This window comes from Macrobrachium nipponense, chromosome 32, assembly GCF_015104395.2.
Source record: "Macrobrachium nipponense isolate FS-2020 chromosome 32, ASM1510439v2, whole genome shotgun sequence".
Taxonomy (NCBI): domain Eukaryota; kingdom Metazoa; phylum Arthropoda; class Malacostraca; order Decapoda; family Palaemonidae; genus Macrobrachium; species Macrobrachium nipponense.
The window spans coordinates 8,956,288-8,974,359 of NC_061094.1; the positions used below are offsets into that span (position 1 = coordinate 8,956,288).

General features: G+C 46.2%; 1 long non-coding RNA gene across 1 annotated transcript in view; it reads left to right on the plus strand.

The window, feature by feature from the left end:
• The window catches only part of LOC135207092 (uncharacterized), a 33,193-nt gene extending 17,263 nt beyond the window's left edge, over positions 1-15,930 (plus strand). Inside the window, exons 3-4 of the long non-coding RNA XR_010312873.1 lie at positions 14,354-14,453; positions 15,524-15,930. This is a non-coding gene — a long non-coding RNA (uncharacterized LOC135207092). The remainder of the gene's footprint in view (positions 1-14,353; positions 14,454-15,523) is intronic.
• Positions 15,931-18,072: the final 2,142 nt, after the last annotated feature.

The window sequence follows — 18,072 nt, forward strand, 5'->3', positions numbered from 1 at the left end:
CTTTCCAGACAATGTTTCTGGCAAAGAACGAAAACCCGTCAAAACCGGTGGCCCAGAAGTTTTGAGGTAAAAGGCCTATCTAACCTCGTAGGCAGAGAGATAGAGAGGTCTCTCTGTCCAGTGAGAGCTCTTAAATATTATTTAGAGAGAAGATACAGATGGGAGCTTGTCAACAAGTCTTTGGTGTGCGTGAAGAACCCCAAAAGACTCATGTCCAAGAACGCCTTGGCTTTCTTTGTGAGAAGCGTAATTACGGACGCTCACAAGAACTGCTCGAGGAATCCTTCGGTCTTCTAAAGGGTCAAGACCCCTGAGGTGAGAGCAGTAGCAACGTCCTTGGCGTTCCAAAAGAATATGTCTCTAAAAAAAAAAAAAATATCATTGAGACTACATATTGGAGGTGCAATTCAGTGTTTTGCATCTCATTATCTGAAGGATGTGAGAGTGACCTATGAGAAGTGCTTCTCGCTCAGGTCCATTTGTATCAGCAGATTACAGTGCTGGGTCTTGGAGCAAAGACTGATCCTTAAATATTGTGTTTTATCGTTACATAAACCCTCTTGTCAGATATGTGCTTGGTTTTTTCATATTAGCAAGCTCACTGATGTCGCACGGGAGCATAGTGTCATTGCTGGTAGGGGATCAAGGGTATGTATGGCTAGTAGGGGAGTACAAAATTTTTTTTTTTTTTGTATATTTTGTAATGAAAGTGTAATTATGTTTCGAGTTTTTGGTTGTTTTGTAAGGAGTTCGGGGATAACTCCTTGCAATCTTAGAACTAACATGGATGTTAGGATCAGGTGATCGGGATCGGTGTTGTGCTCCTTGAACAAGGTGTATTGTCATGTTAGTGGAATAGCAACCCCAAATGACAAAGGTCCTTTAGGCTCTGCCGAGTAAGTGGATAAGGACCCCATTGGCAGACCCACAAGAACTCTTAGCCATAGATCAATATCTCGCTGAGGCTCTTGAGGCTAAGCAGACTCCAAGGCAGTAGCCGCGAAGTCTTCAGCCTAATAAGGTAGGAACCAAGGTTTATTAATACCTACAACATATGTTGTTTACCTGTCTATTTCAGTAGTTAGCTGTCTCTTACCCACCACCAATGGGTGCTAATCAACTAAGTATATATCTGGCAGGGAAGTTGAATGTATAAAAATGATATTGTCATGTTACAATAAGTTTTATACATTCAACTTCCCTGCCAGATATATACTTAGCTATAGACTCCGTCGTCTCCGACAGAATTTCAAATTTTCGCGGCACACGCTACAGGTAGGTTCAGGTGATCTACCGCCCTGTCCCTGGGTGGCAGTACTAGGAACCATCCCCGTTTTCTAATCAGAATTCTTCTGTCGCCCGGACCATCAACATTGTTGTTGGTTCCTCTCGATTGGTTTTTCTTTTTCACCGGCAATTGATCTTCTTGACCGACTTTTGGTGACGTATCTGGATTGTTGGATTGGCATACGCTTTTGTGGACTGTTTTGTGGACTTGATTTGGAATTTTCCTTAATAATGTCTGACTCTGGTATGGTTTGAGACGTTGTGTGAATGTAGGCTGTAAGGTGAGGTTGCCGAAAGCTTCGGTAGACCCTCACACGGTATGCAAGAGGTGCAGGGAGTATGAATGTTCTTTTACTAATACTTGTAAGGAATGTGAGAACTTGAGTGAGAACGAATGGAAGAATCTAACGAATTATTTAAAAAAGTTAGAAAGAGAAAGAGTGAGGAAGGCTTCTCATAGAAGTTTAAGTAGTTCTAGATCTGAACTAATTCCAAGCTTGGGATCTTCCCCAAGGTAAGTATTGCTACTTCTTCCTTCCATTGCAGCCCCTTCTCCTATTTTAGAACCTGTAGATCCAGCAAAGAATAACTTGCGGATCTAAAAGCATCCTTCAAGTTGATGGAAACAAAATGGCTGCCATACAAGGTAAGGCTAGTGATTTTTTCAGTGGACAGTGATATGAGTGTCCCCAGTGTAGTGGAGGGGGCATCTGGTCGGCTCAGCAACACTCCTAGGTCTAGACCTCTTCCAAGCTCACATGCCCAGAGAGAAGGAATGTCGAAAGCCGAAAGGAGGTTGTGGAGAATCCCCACCGATCAGGTGTCCCTTCGGCAGTTTTTTCTGTGAACACCCCAGACTGCCAAGGACCGCTATTGTAAAAGCGTCCTACGTGAGTGTTTCTCGTCGTCGGGATCTTCATCACCGAGACGTGATTGGAGAGATTCAGACCGATCTCGGCCTCTCAAGAGGAGTTGGAAGGCTCCTAATATTGACTCGAGCCCTGAAAACTTCCCTCCTGAGGAGTCTCCATCGGGAGTGAAGAAGCAAGAAGAGCCATTCTTTCAACCAGAGTGGAAGGAAGGAGGCAGGGGAGGTGGAGGCTATGGACTCCTCCCCTCCTCCTTCCCCTCCTCCCGAAGAGGATAAAGAGGTGGCTACAAAGATGTTCATGATGGCGATGCAGGAACCAGATTTTGTCGTTTGTAGAGTCCTGTCAAAGGAGCCTCCTAGAAGGAAAGACACTTCCCTTCCTATTAAAAAAAAGATCCCTCCAGACGTATGGAGGTATCTGCCTCCAGGATCGATACTACCTACTCGAGGTGAGGTTTCCGGTACGAACCTGGATGAAACGATCAGACGTCTGGGCACCGGCCAGGAGTGAGGAGTCACCCAGGAGGCAGGAGCCAAGAGCCAGGAGTAGGGAGTCAACCAGGAGGCAGGAGCCCAGAGCCAGGAGTGTAGAGGCATCCAGGCAAGAGGCAAGAGCCAGAGGCAAGAGCCAGGAGGCAGGAGCCAAGAGGCAGGAGCCAGGAGCCAAGAGGCAGGAGCCAGGAGCCAAGAGGCAGGAGTCAGGAGGCAGGAGCCAGGAGTCCGGAGTCAGGAGGCAGGAGTCAGGAGGCAGGAGTCAGGAGGCAGGAGTCAGGAGGCAGGAGTCAGGAGCCAGGAGGCAGAGTCAGGAGCCAAGGAGGCAGGAGTCAGGAGGCAAGAGTCAAGAGCCAGGAGGCAAGAGTCGGGGACTCGTTCCTGGAGGTTATGACTCTTCTCCAAATAGGAGCTCCTCTCCTTCAGAACATAGGAGGTCTTGGAAGGACTCTCCCTCCAAACGTGAACTTTTCTCCTTCGTCTGATCGAGGGTTAGACGAGTTGTCTGACGACGAACCTCCTGCTAATGAGGGACTTTCTAGTTTATAAGCTTGGCCTCATTACTACTTCAAGAGTTTTGGAGATTCTCTTAGTCCGGCGGCTCCTCCTTCTCCTCGTTCGCTCTTTTCGAGCTCAGCTACGGCTAAATCGTCGGCCTTTTTAAAATGAAGCCTGCGATATCAATGAAGAAGGCACTCCATTCTTAGATTCTTGGATGGACAAGAAGAAGGAGTTAGGAAAGACGGTATTCTGCATGCCTCCTTCCAGATTGCACGGGAAGAGAGGTATTTGGTATGGGACAGGAGAGACTATGGGTGCTTTCTCTACCTGCCTCTGCAGATGCGGACTTTTTCCAATTTAGTGGAGGCCTCTAGACGTCACTCCTTAGGATCGGTCAGAGCGATGTGGAGCCACTTCAGAGTTGAACCACTTTCTAAAGGACTTTTTGTCACTTTAGAGGTGTTCAATTTTCTGGATTGGTCACTCGGAGTTCTGGCCAACAAATCTAAGGATCCGGAGTTTTCTGAAAAACCCAAAATTCTCCATAGCTCCTGTCCTGCATGGACAAGGCAGTACAGGACGGTTCGGGTGAAGTGGCTTCCCTTTTTGGTGCTGGTCTCCTGAAAAAGAGATCATGTATGGATCCCTATTATCGAAAGGGGTTTCTCCGAGCCAGAGGACTGCCTTACTGTTCGCCCATCTATCAGATCATCTGTTTCCTTCTCAGTTAGTGAAGGATATCTCGCTCGCTAACTGAGAAGGCGACACAAGACCTACTAACGCAAACGTCCAAGAAAGGACGCCCTGTAGTGTCGACGGTTTAAGAAGGAATCTCGTCCTCCTCAGCAGCCCTTTCGTGGAGGTGCAGCGGCTCGTCCCCCTGCCAGAAAGAAGAGCTCGAAAAGAGAGGAAGGTCTTCATTTAGGCCCTTCAAGAAATCAAAGTGACTTGTTGCCCCTACCAAGCACCATGGCGCCAGACTCCTGAACTTTGCAGAGTATGGGCAAAAAGGGTAGCCGACCCTTGGTCATGTCGGTCCTGAAGAAAGGGATATGTATCCCCTTCGACGACAGCCCGCCCCTAACAATCTAGCCTCGGGAACTGGCAGCGAGGTACAGAGACCCCGTGTTAATGAGAAAGACTCTCCTTCAAATGGTGGAGCAAATGTGGGAAAAAGAGGCCATCGAACTTGTGCAGGATCCACACCTCCCCGGGATTTTACAAATCGCCTTTTTCTAGTACCAAAGGCATCGGGGGGGTGGAGGCCAGTTCTGGACGTAAGCGCTCTGAATCGCTTCGTACAGAAAAGGAAGTTTTCGCATGGAAACGTCCGCCTCTGTAATGTCGGCGCTTCGTCCAGGAGATTGGATGGTCTCTCTGGACCTGCAAGACGCATGATTTCCACGTTCCCATTCACCATTTGTCAAAGAAATATCTTCGCTTTGTGATAGGAGACAAGATCTTTCGTGCAGGGTTCTGGGCTGTGCGTTCGTCTGTCTACAGCCCCACAAGTATTCACCAACCTGATGGCGAATGTAGCAAGATGGCTTCACTAGAGGGGATAAACATCTCCCTCTACTTGGACGACTGGCTGATCAGGGCCAAGTCGAAGATTCAGTGCTTGGAGGACTTAGAAGTAACAAGGAACATGATAGATTCGCTAGGGTGCTCGTCAACCTCGAGAAGTCACAACTGATCCCCAGCCCAGAACTTGGTCTATCTTGGGATTCAGATGGATTTCTCGGGTTTTCGGGTATATCCCTTCGCGAGAAAGGGAATCGCTCGAGGTTTTGTCGAGAATCTCGAGCTTCTAGAGAGAAAGAACAGCTCAGCGAGGGATTTCCTGAGCCTTTTTAGGGACCCTGTCCTCATTGGAAAAGTTCTTCTCGCTAGGGAGACTTCACCTTCGCCCTCTTCAGTTTTTCCTCAAAGAGGTGTGGAGTTGGAAGACGGGTCAACTCTCGGACATCTTCCAACTTCCACAAGAAGTAAAAGATCATCTGAAGTGGTGGATCCCTCCGCTTCAAAAGAACGAAGGCGTATCGCTTGCTCCTGCAGAACCCAGACCAAGTGTTATTTACCGACGCTTCGGAGTCGGATGGGAGCGACGCTAGGAGCAAGGGAGGTGTCAGGCACCTGGACAAAGGAACAGGTGTCCTGGCACATCAATTGCAAGGAACTTGTGGCCATACACCTACCTTAAAGTTCTTCGAAGAGATAGTCAGAGACGGGGTGGTGATACAGATAAACTCGGACAACACCACGGCTCTGGCTTCCATACGCAAGCAAGGAGGACACGCACTCTTTCTCCCTCCCTTTATCAGGTTGACAATACACCTGTTAACCTGGACGGAAAGAAAGAGGCATAACTCTCCTCACAAGATTTGTTCAAGGCATCAAGAATGTGAGAGCGGACAGGCTGAGCAGGAGAAATCAGGTCCTTCCCACAGAATGGACTCTACACGAAAAGAAGAAGTGTGTCGAAGTCTTTGGTCCCTGTGGGGGAGACCTCACATAGACCTGTTTGCGACGTTCCTCTCCAAAAGAATAGAGATCTTTTGCTCTCTAGTGGAAGATCGAGAGCCTTCGCAATAGACGCGTTTCTCATGGATTGTCGGGTGTGGACGCATACGCCTTTCCCCCGTTCAAAATCCTGGGGGAAGTGCTCAGGAAGTTCGTAGCTTCGAAGAGCACGAAGTTGACACTCATAGCCCCATTTTGGCCGGCCCAGGAATGGTTCACGGAGGTAACTGAGTGGATAGTGGACTTCCCCAGATCGCTTCCAAAACAGACACGATCTACTCAGACAACCACACTTCGAGAGGTTTCATCACTCCCACGGTCTCGCTCTGACTGCCTTTCGACTATCGAAAGACTTGTCAGAGCGAGAGGCTTTCTCGCAAGGCTGCGGGCTCTATCGCTAGAGCCCGCAGAGCTTCGACGAGAAAAGAGTATAACCAGTCAAAGTGGGAAGTCTTTAGGAGGTGGTGTAAGGTTCAGAAGCTGTCCTCCTCCAGTACCTCTATAGTGAATATTGCCGATTTCCTCCTCTTTCTGAGAGAGAATCACACCTATCTGTCTCGACAATAAAAGGATACAGAAGCATGCTGTCTTGAGTATTCAGGAATCGAGGCCTGGACATTGCTAACGACAAAGATCTACACGATCTAATTAGATCTTTTGAGACTTCGAAAGCAGCTACTCCTAAAGACCTAGTTGGAATCCAGACGTGGTCCTGAAATTCCTTTCATCGGATAAATTCGAGCCTTTACATCTGGCGTCCTTCCGCGACGTCACTAGGAAATGCTTGTTCCTAGTGGCTCTCGCTACAGCCAAGAGGACGAGCGAATTACACGCTCTGGATTCCACGGTGGGGTTTAAAGGAGATGCTGCCATCTGTTCTTTCCAGACAATGTTTCTGGCAAAGAACGAAAACCCATCAAAACCTTGGCCCAGAAGTTTTGAGGTAAAAGGCCTATCTAACCTTGTAGGCAGAGAGATAGAGAGATCTCTCTGTCCAGTGAGAGCTCTTAAATACTATTTAGAGAGGAGAGATATGGGAGCTTGTCAACAGGTCTTTGGTGTGCGGTGAAGAACCCCAAAAGACTCATGTCCAAGAACGCCTTGGCTTTCTTTGTGAGAAGCGTTATTACGGACGCTCACAAGAACTGCTCGAGGAATCCTTCGGTCTTCTAAAGGTCAAGACTCATGAAGTGAGGGCAGTAGCAACGTCTTTGGCGTTCCAAAAGAATATGTCTCTAAAGAATATCATTGAGACTACATATTGGAGGTGCAATTCAGTGTTTGCATCTCATTATCTGAAGGATGTGAGAGTGCCTATGAGAAGTGCTTCTCCCTAGGTCCTTTTGTATCAGCAGATACAGTACTGGGTCTTGGAGCAAAGACTGATCCTTAATTTTGTGTTTTTTTTATCGTACATAAACCCTCTTGTCAGATATGTGCTTGGTTTTCTAGTAGCAAGCTCACTACTGTCGCACGGGAGCAGAGTGTCATTGCTGGTAGGGGATCAAGGGTATGTATGACTAGTAGGGAGTACAAAAATTTTTTTTTTGTATATTTTGTAATGAAAGTGTAATTATGTTTTCGAGTTTTTGGTTGTTTGTAGGAGTTCGGGGATACTCCTTACAATCTTAGAACTAACATGGATGTTAGGATCAGGTGATCGGGATCGGTTTTGTGCTCCTTGAACAAGGTGTTGTCATGTTAGTGGAATAGCACCCAATGACAAAGGCCTTTAGGCTCTGCCGAGTAAGTGATAAGACCCCATTGGCAGACCCACAAGAACTCTTAGCCATAGATCATTATCTCGCTGAGGCTCTTGAGGCTAAGCAGACTCCAAGGCAATAGCCGCGAAGTCTTCAGCCTAATAAGGTAGGAACCAAGGTTTATAAATACCTACAACATATGTTGTTTACCTGTCTATTTCAGTAGTTAGCTGTCTCTTACCCACCACCAATGGGTGCTAATCAGCTAAGTATATATCTGGCAGGGTAAGTTGAATGTATAAAAAATGATATTGTCATGTTACAATAAAGTTTTATACATACTTACCTGACAGATATTATACGATTAATGGTCCCACCCAGCCTCCCCGCAGGAGACCAGGTGGAAGAGAAGAATTCTGATTAGAAAACGGGGATTGGTTCCTAGTCCTGCCACCCAGGGCAGGGCGGTAGATCACCTGACCTACCTGTAGCGTGTGCCGCGAAATTTGAAATTCTGTCGGAGACGACGGAGTCTATAGCTAAGTATATATCTGTCAGGTAAGTATGTATACTTTATTGTAACATGACAATATCATATTTATACATACTTTACCTGACAGATATATACGATTGTTAATGGCCCACCAGCCTCCCCGCAGGAGACCGGTGGAAGAGAAAGAATTCTGATTAGAAAACGGGGAATGGTTCCTAAGTCCTGCCACCCCAGGGCAAAGGGCGGTAGATCACCTGACCTACCGGTAGCGTGGTCCGCGAAATTTGAATTCTGTCGGAGACTACGGAGTCTATAGCTAAGTATATATCTGTCAGGTAAGTATGTATAAAACTTTATTGTAACATGACAATATCATTTTTCTTTAAAAATGTCTGACTCTGGAATGGTTGTGAGACGTTGTGTGAATGTAGGCTGTAAGGTGAGGTTGCCGAAAGCTTCGGTAGACCCTCACACTGTATGCAAGGGTTGCAGGGAGTATGAATGTTCTTTTACTAATACTTGCAAGGAATGTGAATGATTTGTGAGAACGAATGGAAGAATCTAACTAATTATTTGAAAAGTTAGAGAGAGAAAGAGTGAGGAAGGCTTCTTATAGAAGTTTAAGTAGTTCGAGATCTGAATTAATTCCTGGCTTGGATCTTCCCAAGGGTAATTATTGCTACTTCTCCTTCCATTGCAGCCCCTTCTCCTATTGCAGAACCTGTAGATTCAGCGAAAGAACTTGCGGATCTAAAAATAGCCTTCAAGTTGATGGAAAACAAAATGGCTGCCATACAAGGTAAGGCTAGTGATTTTTCAGTGGACAGTGATATGAGTGTCCCCAGTGTAGTGGAGGGGGCATCTGGTCGAACTCCGCAACGCTCCTAGGTCTAGACCTCTTCCAAGCTCACATGCCCAGAGGAGAAGGAATGTCGAAAACCGAAAGGAGGTTGTGGAGAATCCCCACCGATCAGGTGTCCCTTCGGCGGTTTTCTGTGCACCCCAGACTGCCAAGGATCGCTATTGCAAAGCGTCCTGCGTGAGTGTTTTTCGTCGTCGGGATCTTCGTCTCCGAGACGTGATTGGAGGGATTCAGATCGCTCTCGACCACTCCGAGGAGTTGGAAGGCTCCGACGATTGACTTGAGCCCAGAAAACTTCCCTGAGGAGTCTCCTTCGGGCAAGAAGAGCCATTCTTTCAACCGAGTGAGAAGGAAGTCAGGAGGTGGAGGAGCTATGGCTCCTCCCCTCTCTCCTTCCCCTCCTCCCGAAGAGTGATAAAGAGGAGGCTACGAAGAGGTTCATGATGGCTATGCAAGACAGATTTCGTCTTTTGTAGAGTCCTTTCAAAGGAGCCTCCTAGAAGGAAAGACTCTTCCCTTCCGATCAAAAGATCCTCCAGACGTATGGAGGTATCGGCCGCTAGGATCGATGCTCCTACTCGAGGTGAGGCTCCCTGTACGAACGTGGAGGAACCGATCAGCGTATGCACCGGCCATGGAGTGAGGAGTCACCCAGGAGGCAGGAGCCAAGAGCCAGGAGTGAGGAGTTCACCCAGGAGGCAGGAGCCAAGAGCCAGAATGTGGAGTCATCCAGGCAGGAGGCAGGAGTCAGGAGTCAGGAGTCAGGAGTCAGGAGTCAGGAGCAGAGTCAGGAGTAGGAGTCAGGAGTCAGGAGCAGGAGTCGGAGTCCGGAGTCAGGAGTCAGGGTCAGGAGTCGGGATTCCGAGTGCCGGGTCCGGAGTAGGCCGAGTCCGAGTCCCGGGAGTCCGGAGGCAGGAGTCCGGATCCGGAGTCCGGAGGTCAGAGGCAGGAGCCAGGAGGCAGGAGTCAGGAGGCAGGAGTCAGGAGGCAGGAGTCAGGAGGCAAGATTCATGAGCAAGGAGTCATGAGGCAGAGGCATGAGTCGGCAGACTCCTTCCTGGAATTTATGACTCTTCTCCAAATAGAAGCTCCTCTCCTTCAGATCGTAGGAGGTCTGGGAAGGACTCTCCCTGCAAACGAGAGCTTTCTCCTTCGTCTGATCGAGGTTTTGGACGATTTTTGTCTGATGACGAACCTCCGGCAAAATGAAGGACTCTCAAGTTATAAGGTCTTAGCCTCATTGTTGCTACAAGAGTTTGGAGACTCTCTTAGTCCGGCGGCTCTTCCTTCTCCTCGTTCTCTCTTTTCAAGCTCGGCTACGGCAAAATCTTCGGCCTTTCTGAAAATGAAGCCTGCAATTTCGATGAAGAAGGCACTCCATTCTTTAGATTCTTGGATGGACAAGAAGAAAGAGTTGGGAAAGACGGTATTCTGCATGCCTCCTTCCAAACTCCATGGAAAGAGAGGTATTTGGTATGGGACAGGAGAGACTATGGGTCTTTCTCTTCCTGCCTCGGCAGATGCGGACTTTTCCAATTTAGTGGAGGCCTCTAGACGTCACTCTTTAGGATCGGTCAGATTGACGTGGAGCACTTCGGAGTTGAACCACTTTCTAAAGGGACTTTTTGTCACTTTAGAAGTGTTCAACTTTCTGGATTGGTCACTCGGAGTTCTGGCCAACAAATCTAAAGATCCGGAGTTTCTTAAAAACCCAGAGATTCTCCATAGCGTCCGTCTTGCATGGACAAGGCAGTACAGGACGGTTCGGGAGAAGTGGCTTTCCCTTTTGGTGCTGGTCTTCTGAAGAAGAGATCAGTATATGGATCCCTATTATCAAAAGGGGGTTTCTCCGAGCCAGAGGACTGCTTTATTTGTTCGCCCCTCTGTCAGATCATCTGTTTTTCCTTCTCAGTTAGTGAAGGATATATCTCGCTCGCTAACTGAGAAGGCGACACAGGACCTACTAGTACAAACGTCCAAGAAAGGACGCCCTGTAGTGTCGACGATTAAGAAGGACTCTCGTCCTCCTCAGCAGCCCTTTCGTGGAGGTGCAGCGGCTCGTCCCCCTGCCAGAAAGACTTGCAAGATGCGTATTTCCACGTTCCCATTCACCATTTGTCAAAGAAATATCTTCGGTTTGTAATAGGAGACAAGATTTTTCAATTCAGGGCTCTGTGCTTCGGTCTGTCTACAGCTCCGCAGGTATTCACCAACCTGATGGCGAATGTGGCAAGATGGCTTCACCTAGAGGGAATAAACATCTCCCTCTACTTAGACGACTGGCTGATCAGGGCCAAGTCGGAGATTCAGTGCTTGGAGGACTTATCAGTAACAAGAAACATGATAGAATCACTGGGATTACTCGTGAACCTCGAGAAGTCGCAGCTGATCCCCAGCCAGAGCTTGGTCTATCTGGGGATTCAGATGGATTCTCGAGGTTTTCGAGTATTTCCTTCGCGAGAAAGAATCACTCGAGGTTTGTCGAAAATCTCGAGCTTCTTTAGAGAGTAAAGAGCAGTTCAGCGAGGGATTATCTGAGGCTTTTAGGGACCCTGTCCTCACTAGAAAAGTTCTTCTCTCTGGGGAGGCTTCAACCTTCGCCCTCTTCAGTTTTTCCTGAAAGGGGGTGTGGAGTTGAAGACGGGACAACTCTCGGACATCTTCCCTCTTCCACAAGAGATAAAAGATCACTTGAAGTGGTGGATCCTTCCTCTTCAAAAGAACGAAGGCGTATCGCTTGCCCTGCAGAACCCAGACCAAGTGTATACCGACGCTTCGGAGTCGGGATGGGAGCGACGCTAGGAGCAAGGGAGGTGTCAGGCACCTGGACAAAAGGAACAGGTGTCCTGGCACATCAATTGCAAGGAACTAGTGGCCATACACCTAGCCTTAAAGTTCTTCGAAGAGATAGTTCAGAGGCGGGGTGATACAGATAAACTCGGATACAACACCACAGCTCTGGCTTACATACGCAAGCAAGGAGGCACGCACTCTTTCTCCCTCTTTCAGTTAACAAAACACCTGTTAACCTGGACAGAAGAAAGAGGCATAACTCTCCTCACAAAGATTTGTACAAGGGATAAAGAATGTGAGAGCGGACAGACTGAGCAGGAGGAATCAGGTCCTTCCCACAGAATGGACTCTACACGAAGAAGTGTGTCGAAGTCTTTGGTCCCTGTGGGGGAGACCTCACATAGACCTGTTTGCGACGTTCCTCTCCAAAAGAATAGAGATCTTTTGCTCTCTAGTGGACGATCCGAAGAGCCTTCGCAATAGACGCGTTTCTCCTGGATTGGTCGGTGTGGACGCCTACGCCTTTCCCCCGTTCAAGATCCTGGGGAAGTGCTCAGGAAGTTCGTAGCTTCAAAGAGCACGAAGTTGACACTAATAGCCCCATTTTTGGCCAGCCCAGGAATGGTTCACGTAGGTACTGGAGTGGATAGTGGAACTTCCCCAGATCTCTTCCAAACAGACCAGATCTACTCAGACAACCCCACTTCGAGAGGTTTCATCACAACCTCCCAGGTCTCGCTCTGACTGCCTTTCGACTATCGAAAGACTTGTCAGAGCGAGGGGTTTTTCTCGCAAGGCTGCGGACCCTCTATCGCTAGAGCCCGCAGAGCTTCGACGAGAAGAGTATACCAATCGAAGTTGGTAAGTCTTTAGGAGGGGTGGTGTAAGAGTCAGAAGCTGTCCTCCTCCAGTACCTCTATAGTGAATATTGCCGATTTCCTCCTCTTTCTGAGAGAGGATTCACACCTATCTGTCTCAACAATAAAGGGATACAGAAGCATGCTGTCTTCAGTATTTAGAAATCGAGGGCTAGATATTGCAGACAACAAAGATCTACACGATCTAATTAGATCCTTTGAAACTTCAAAAGCAGCAAATCCTAGAACACCTAGTTGGAATCTGGACGTGGTCCTGAAATTCCTTTTATCGGATAAATTCGAGCCTTTACATCTGGCTTCCTTCTGCGATGTCACTAGGAAATGTTTATTCCTGTTTCTCTCGCTACAGCCAAGAAGGACGAGCGAATTGCACGCTCTAGATTCCACAGTGGGGTTCAAAGAGATGCTGCCATCTGTTCGGTTCCAGACAATGTTTTCTGGCGAAGAACGAAAACCCGTCAAAAACCTTGGCCTGAAGCTTTGAAGTAAAAGGTCTATCTAACCTCGTAGGCAGAGACAGAGAGGTCTCTCTGTCCAGTGAGAGCTCTTAAATTTTTATTTAGAGAGGAAGAGACAGATGGGAGCTTGTCAACAAGGTCTTTGGTGTGCGGTGAAGAACCCAAAAGACTCATGTCCAAGAACGCCTTGCTTTCCTTTGTGAGAAGCGTAATTACGGACGCTCACAAGAACTGCTCGGAGGAATCCTTCGGTCTTCTAAAAGTTAAGACCCATGAGGTGAGAGCAGTAGCAACGTCCTTGGCGTTCCAAAAGAATATGTCTCTTAAAAATATCATTGAGACTACGTATTGGAGGTGCAATTCAGTGTTTGCATCTCATTATCTGAAGGATGTGAGAGTGACCTATGAGAAGTGCTTCTCTCTAGGTCCATTTGTATCAGCAGATACAGTGCTGGGTCTTGGAGCAAAGACTGATCCTTAAAGTATTTTGATTTTATAGTACATAAACCCTCTTGTCATATATGTGCTTGGTTTTCTATTAGCAAGCTCACGGATGTCGCACGGGCGCATAGTGTCATTGCTGGTAGGGGATCAAGGATATGTATGGGTAGTCGGGGAGTACAAAATTTTTTTTGTATATTTTGTATAAATGAAAGTGTAATATGTTTCGAGATTTTGGTTTTGTTTGTAAGGAGTTCGGGATAACTCCTTGCAATCTTAGAACTAACATGGATGTTAGGATCAGGTGATCGGGATCGGTGTTGTGCTCCTTGAACAAGGTGTATTGTCATGTTAGTGGAATAGCACCCAATGACAAAGCCTTTAGGCTCTGCCGAGTAAGTGGATAAGACCCATTGGCAGACCCACAAGAACTCTTAGCCATAGATCAATATCTCGCTGAGGCTCTTGAGGCTAAGCAGACTCCAAGGCAGTAGCCGCGAAAAGTCTTCAGCCTAATAAGGTAGGAACAAGGTTTATTAATACCTACAACATATGTTGCTTACCTGTCTATTTCAGTAGTTAGCTGTCTCTTACCCACCACCAATGGGTGCTAATCAGCTAAGTATATATCTGGCAGGGAAGTTGAATGTATAAAAATGATATTGTCATGTTACAATAAAGTTTTATACATACTTACCTGACAGATATATACGATTAATGGCCCACCCAGCCTCCCCGCAGGAGACAGGTGGAAGAGAAGAATTCTGATTAGAAAACGGGAATGGTTCCTAGTCCTGCCACCCAGGGCAGGGCGGTAGATCACCTGACCTACCGTAGCGTGTGCCGCGAAATTTGAAATTCTGTCGGAGACGACGGAGTCTATAGCTAAGTATATATCTGTCAGGTAAGTATGTATAAAACTTTATTGTAACATGACAATATCATTTTTCGATGATGTAAGTCTAAAAATGTTGTACTTTACTAATGCCTTTGTTAGGCTTAGGGTTAGATTTAACAAAGACTGGACTTATAATGAATCATTGCTTTTCAGGTCTCATCACGTTTCGTGGGTGACTGGTCACGTCTAATCCACGACGACAAGTTTAACCTTTCTACACCAATATCATAATGTGGCCAATTACTCCTGAATGGTAAGGTAGTGTGTATTCCTTTTTTTTACCCCACTAATGCCAAAAAGCATTATCAGTATCAGAAAATGTCGGTATACAAACTAATACTATAATTTTTTGTTCACTCGTTTAGTTTTCAGGAAAACAGAGGACAATGAGTCCATGATAAAGCTTAGAGATTGCATATAATTAAGCACACACATCTGTTGCATAAGTCCTCCGAGCTTTCAAGGATAGATGGGAGTAATTTGTGCTACTTTTCATCAATTCAGCATAATGCTGATTCTCTCAGATTTTCATGAATACAAAATATAAAGTTGCAGATTTCATTTATGGGTCTAATGTCTAATTTAGAACAAATTAATGCAATAACCAGTTTTGTTGTGGAACTTCCAAAAGTCTGTGTTACTGTTATGTACAATTCTTAGGAATCTAAATTTTTTCAAAGACTTTTTCAATCAACTGACATTCGAAGTAACAAGTTTTCGTGAAGCACAACAATACGGCAATTTGAGAAAATAAATCCACAGTACGTAGTATGCTTGTTTGATTTTGTTATTTAAACTATATACAGCAGAAAGCTTTATGTGACCTGCACGGTCCTCCTTGTCAATTTCATTTTATGGACTCGAGCGATTATAAGTTTTCTTTGAATACGGAAATTGTATTAAGAACCATGACTGATTATACCTTTAGTAGTGTGGCAAAATCTGAAGCGTTAAACAACACTACATTCCAAAAGTCATTTGCACATTATGCTGCGTTGTAAAAGTATAGTTAGTTACCATGACTTTGTAGCACTGAGACGAGCTCATACAGATAACTTCAGGCTGCCTATTCCGATGTGCTATAGACTTTTATTCGTTATCTGACATTAAGTATATTAATTTTACAATATAGTTTGTACAGATATCCCAATTTTAACTGGTGTCACTTTCCACACTACAATGCACTGAAGTCAAGAAAGTACGTATGGGAACTATATCTTATTCAAACATATGTCTTATTCAACTCATTAGGGAAAAGTTTAAGCTTTTTCATTTCGTATTCAAGTAAGTTTTGCTTTCTACAGACATTTGTTTCCTTTCCAGGCTCATTACTACAGGGCTTGTGTGAAATAAATTCGAAGTATTCTCATGGTGTATAAGTGGTCAGAAGATTATACACAACTCGAGGGAATTGCTACAAATCAGAAATACTACAAACTTGTAGAAATTATTGGAAGGAGAGTCACCCAAAAGTACTGCTGCTGAAAAAGGAACAAAAACACGGTGTGTGACATCGAATAACTCTCTTATGAAGAAAGGAAGTCTGGGAAAGACAATTATTTCAACAAATCATAGAAATGAGGAACCTACAAGACAGGATCACCCAGTATAAAAGAAAAAATTACTCCTTAATATAAAAGTTAAAGACATCATAATCTTAATGATACCATTAAAACTACAGTATGTTAGTACTGTAAAATTTATAGTCACGAGCTAGTGTTGTTTTATCAGGGTCAAAACAGTTTTAGTTAATCAGGGTCATAACTGTTCCTATTGGCAAGCAAGTTTTAATTAATCAGGGTCATAACTATTCCTATTACCAGCAAGTTTTAGTTAATCAGGGTCATAACTGTTCCTATTGGCCAGCAAGTTTTAATTAATCAGGGTCATAACTGTTTCTATTGGCCAGCAAGTTTTAGTTAATCAGGGTCATAACTGTTCCTATTGGCCAGCAAGTTTTAATTAATCAGGGTCATAACTGTTCCTATTGGCCAGCAAGTTTTAGTTAATGAGGGTCATAACTGTTCCTTTTGTTCATGAAACTTACCCAGCAGATATATATATAGCTGTATTTCTCCGAAGTCCGACAGAATTTGCAAAACTCCCGGTACCACGCAGTGTCGGGCCAGGTGGTTAGTACCCATTCCCGCCGCTGGGAGGCGGGTGTCAGGAACCATTCCCATTTTCTATCCAGATTTTTTCTGTCGCCGGTGTTGATAACAACTGTTTTCAACACCTCCGTCTAGGAAAGAGTGTGCGAGTGCGCGTATCCTCCGCGAGTGCTTTTCGTCCTCGGAGGCGTCTTCCCCTAACAGGAGTTGGAGCATGAGAAGATGCTCGTGTCCTCTGAAAAGAGCGATGACGTTAGAGGTCGCACAGGCGGCCATCGTCAGTAGTCTCTCAGAGGAGGGTGCAGAGTCTCTTTGCGCTTCTTCTTCGTTACGGGCTTCGCCTCGAGGCGTGGATTACTCTCCACCGCAAAAAAGATCGAAAACTCAAGGTGTCGCACAGGCGGCCAGAGTCTTCGATCGCAGGGAAGAAGACGCTTCACGTCCTTTTTCTCCTGTTGGTTTGCGGTCTTCACCGGAGAGTTTTGCTGCATGGACTCCTCAAAGGAGAATTATGATGTCATCTGACGAGGACGCCTTGGAGCGCCCCAGTCGTTCTAAGAATAGAACTAGAACGGGTCTTGTGAGAAGGGATAGGGCTGCCCCTCGCCTTCTCATAGGATCAGTTTTTCTCCTGAAAAAGAATCTTCTACAACAAAGAGTGTTATCAGGTCGATGCAACAACAACTTGCTTCGTTGCTGGCTGAGAGAGAATCAGAAATTCGTCCAAGAAGAAAAGATGATAAATTACCGATTAAAAGATCTAAGAGGTCTCCCGCACGGGTGGACCGATCGTCTCTTTCGCCTGTGAGTACTCATTCTAGATTTCGTACGTCTCACCTGCAGTTGGAGAAAGAGCATGAAAAACTTCCTACTAGGAATTTTGAGATCGAAAGGAAGAAATTTCGCCCAGACTCTCGAGGCGTTCCCTTCTCTTCTTATAAGGGCTCGCTTTATCCAAGAACGGACGATCCTGTAGTTGCTAAACGAGGCTGTCTGCAGTCTGAGAAACTCGAAGCTCCTAGTTCGACTCGGAAGGAGCGGGTGGTTCACAGGGACGCTTATTTAGACAAGCGGTACGCTCGGATAGACGTCGAGCGTGACGCTCACCTGGACGCCAAGCGTGGCACTCGGATGGACGCCGAGCGTGACGCTCACCTGGACGCCAAGCGGGACGCTCGGCTGGGCGACGAGCGTGACGCTCACCTGGACGCCAAGCGTGGCGCTCGGCTGGACGCCAAGCGTGACGCTCGGACTGATGCCAAGCGTGACGTTCAAACGGACGCTTTTTTGGATATTCATCAGGTATCACAACAAGGTATTAGTATGGAACCTCACCTGCAATCGGCTTTTCGAAGAGACTCCCATCGAGAGAATGAGCAAGAGATTGGTACCGCTTTATCTGAATCTTTAGATATTAATATTCAGAATGCTCCTTGCACGTCAAAACAGCGATCTTCATTAAAGGTCGGAGTGAAAGGACTTGTACCACCAGCTTCGGGAGTCCCCTTGGTCACTCCGATAGATGAGGGAGGATTGAGTAATATTTCAGAAGAAACGGAAGAGGATCAACCCGCTGTGTCAGATTCTTCCGATTATCAAGTTTTGGTTCGATTGCTTCGGGATTCATTTGGAGAAGAGTTTCAACCCGCAGCACCTCGGTCGCCTCCTTCTCAGTTTTCGTTGTCAAAAACAAATAAGACTCCTGGATTTGTTAAAATGACATAGTCTCTTTCAACTAAGAGAGCTTTTAAGAAGGTGCAA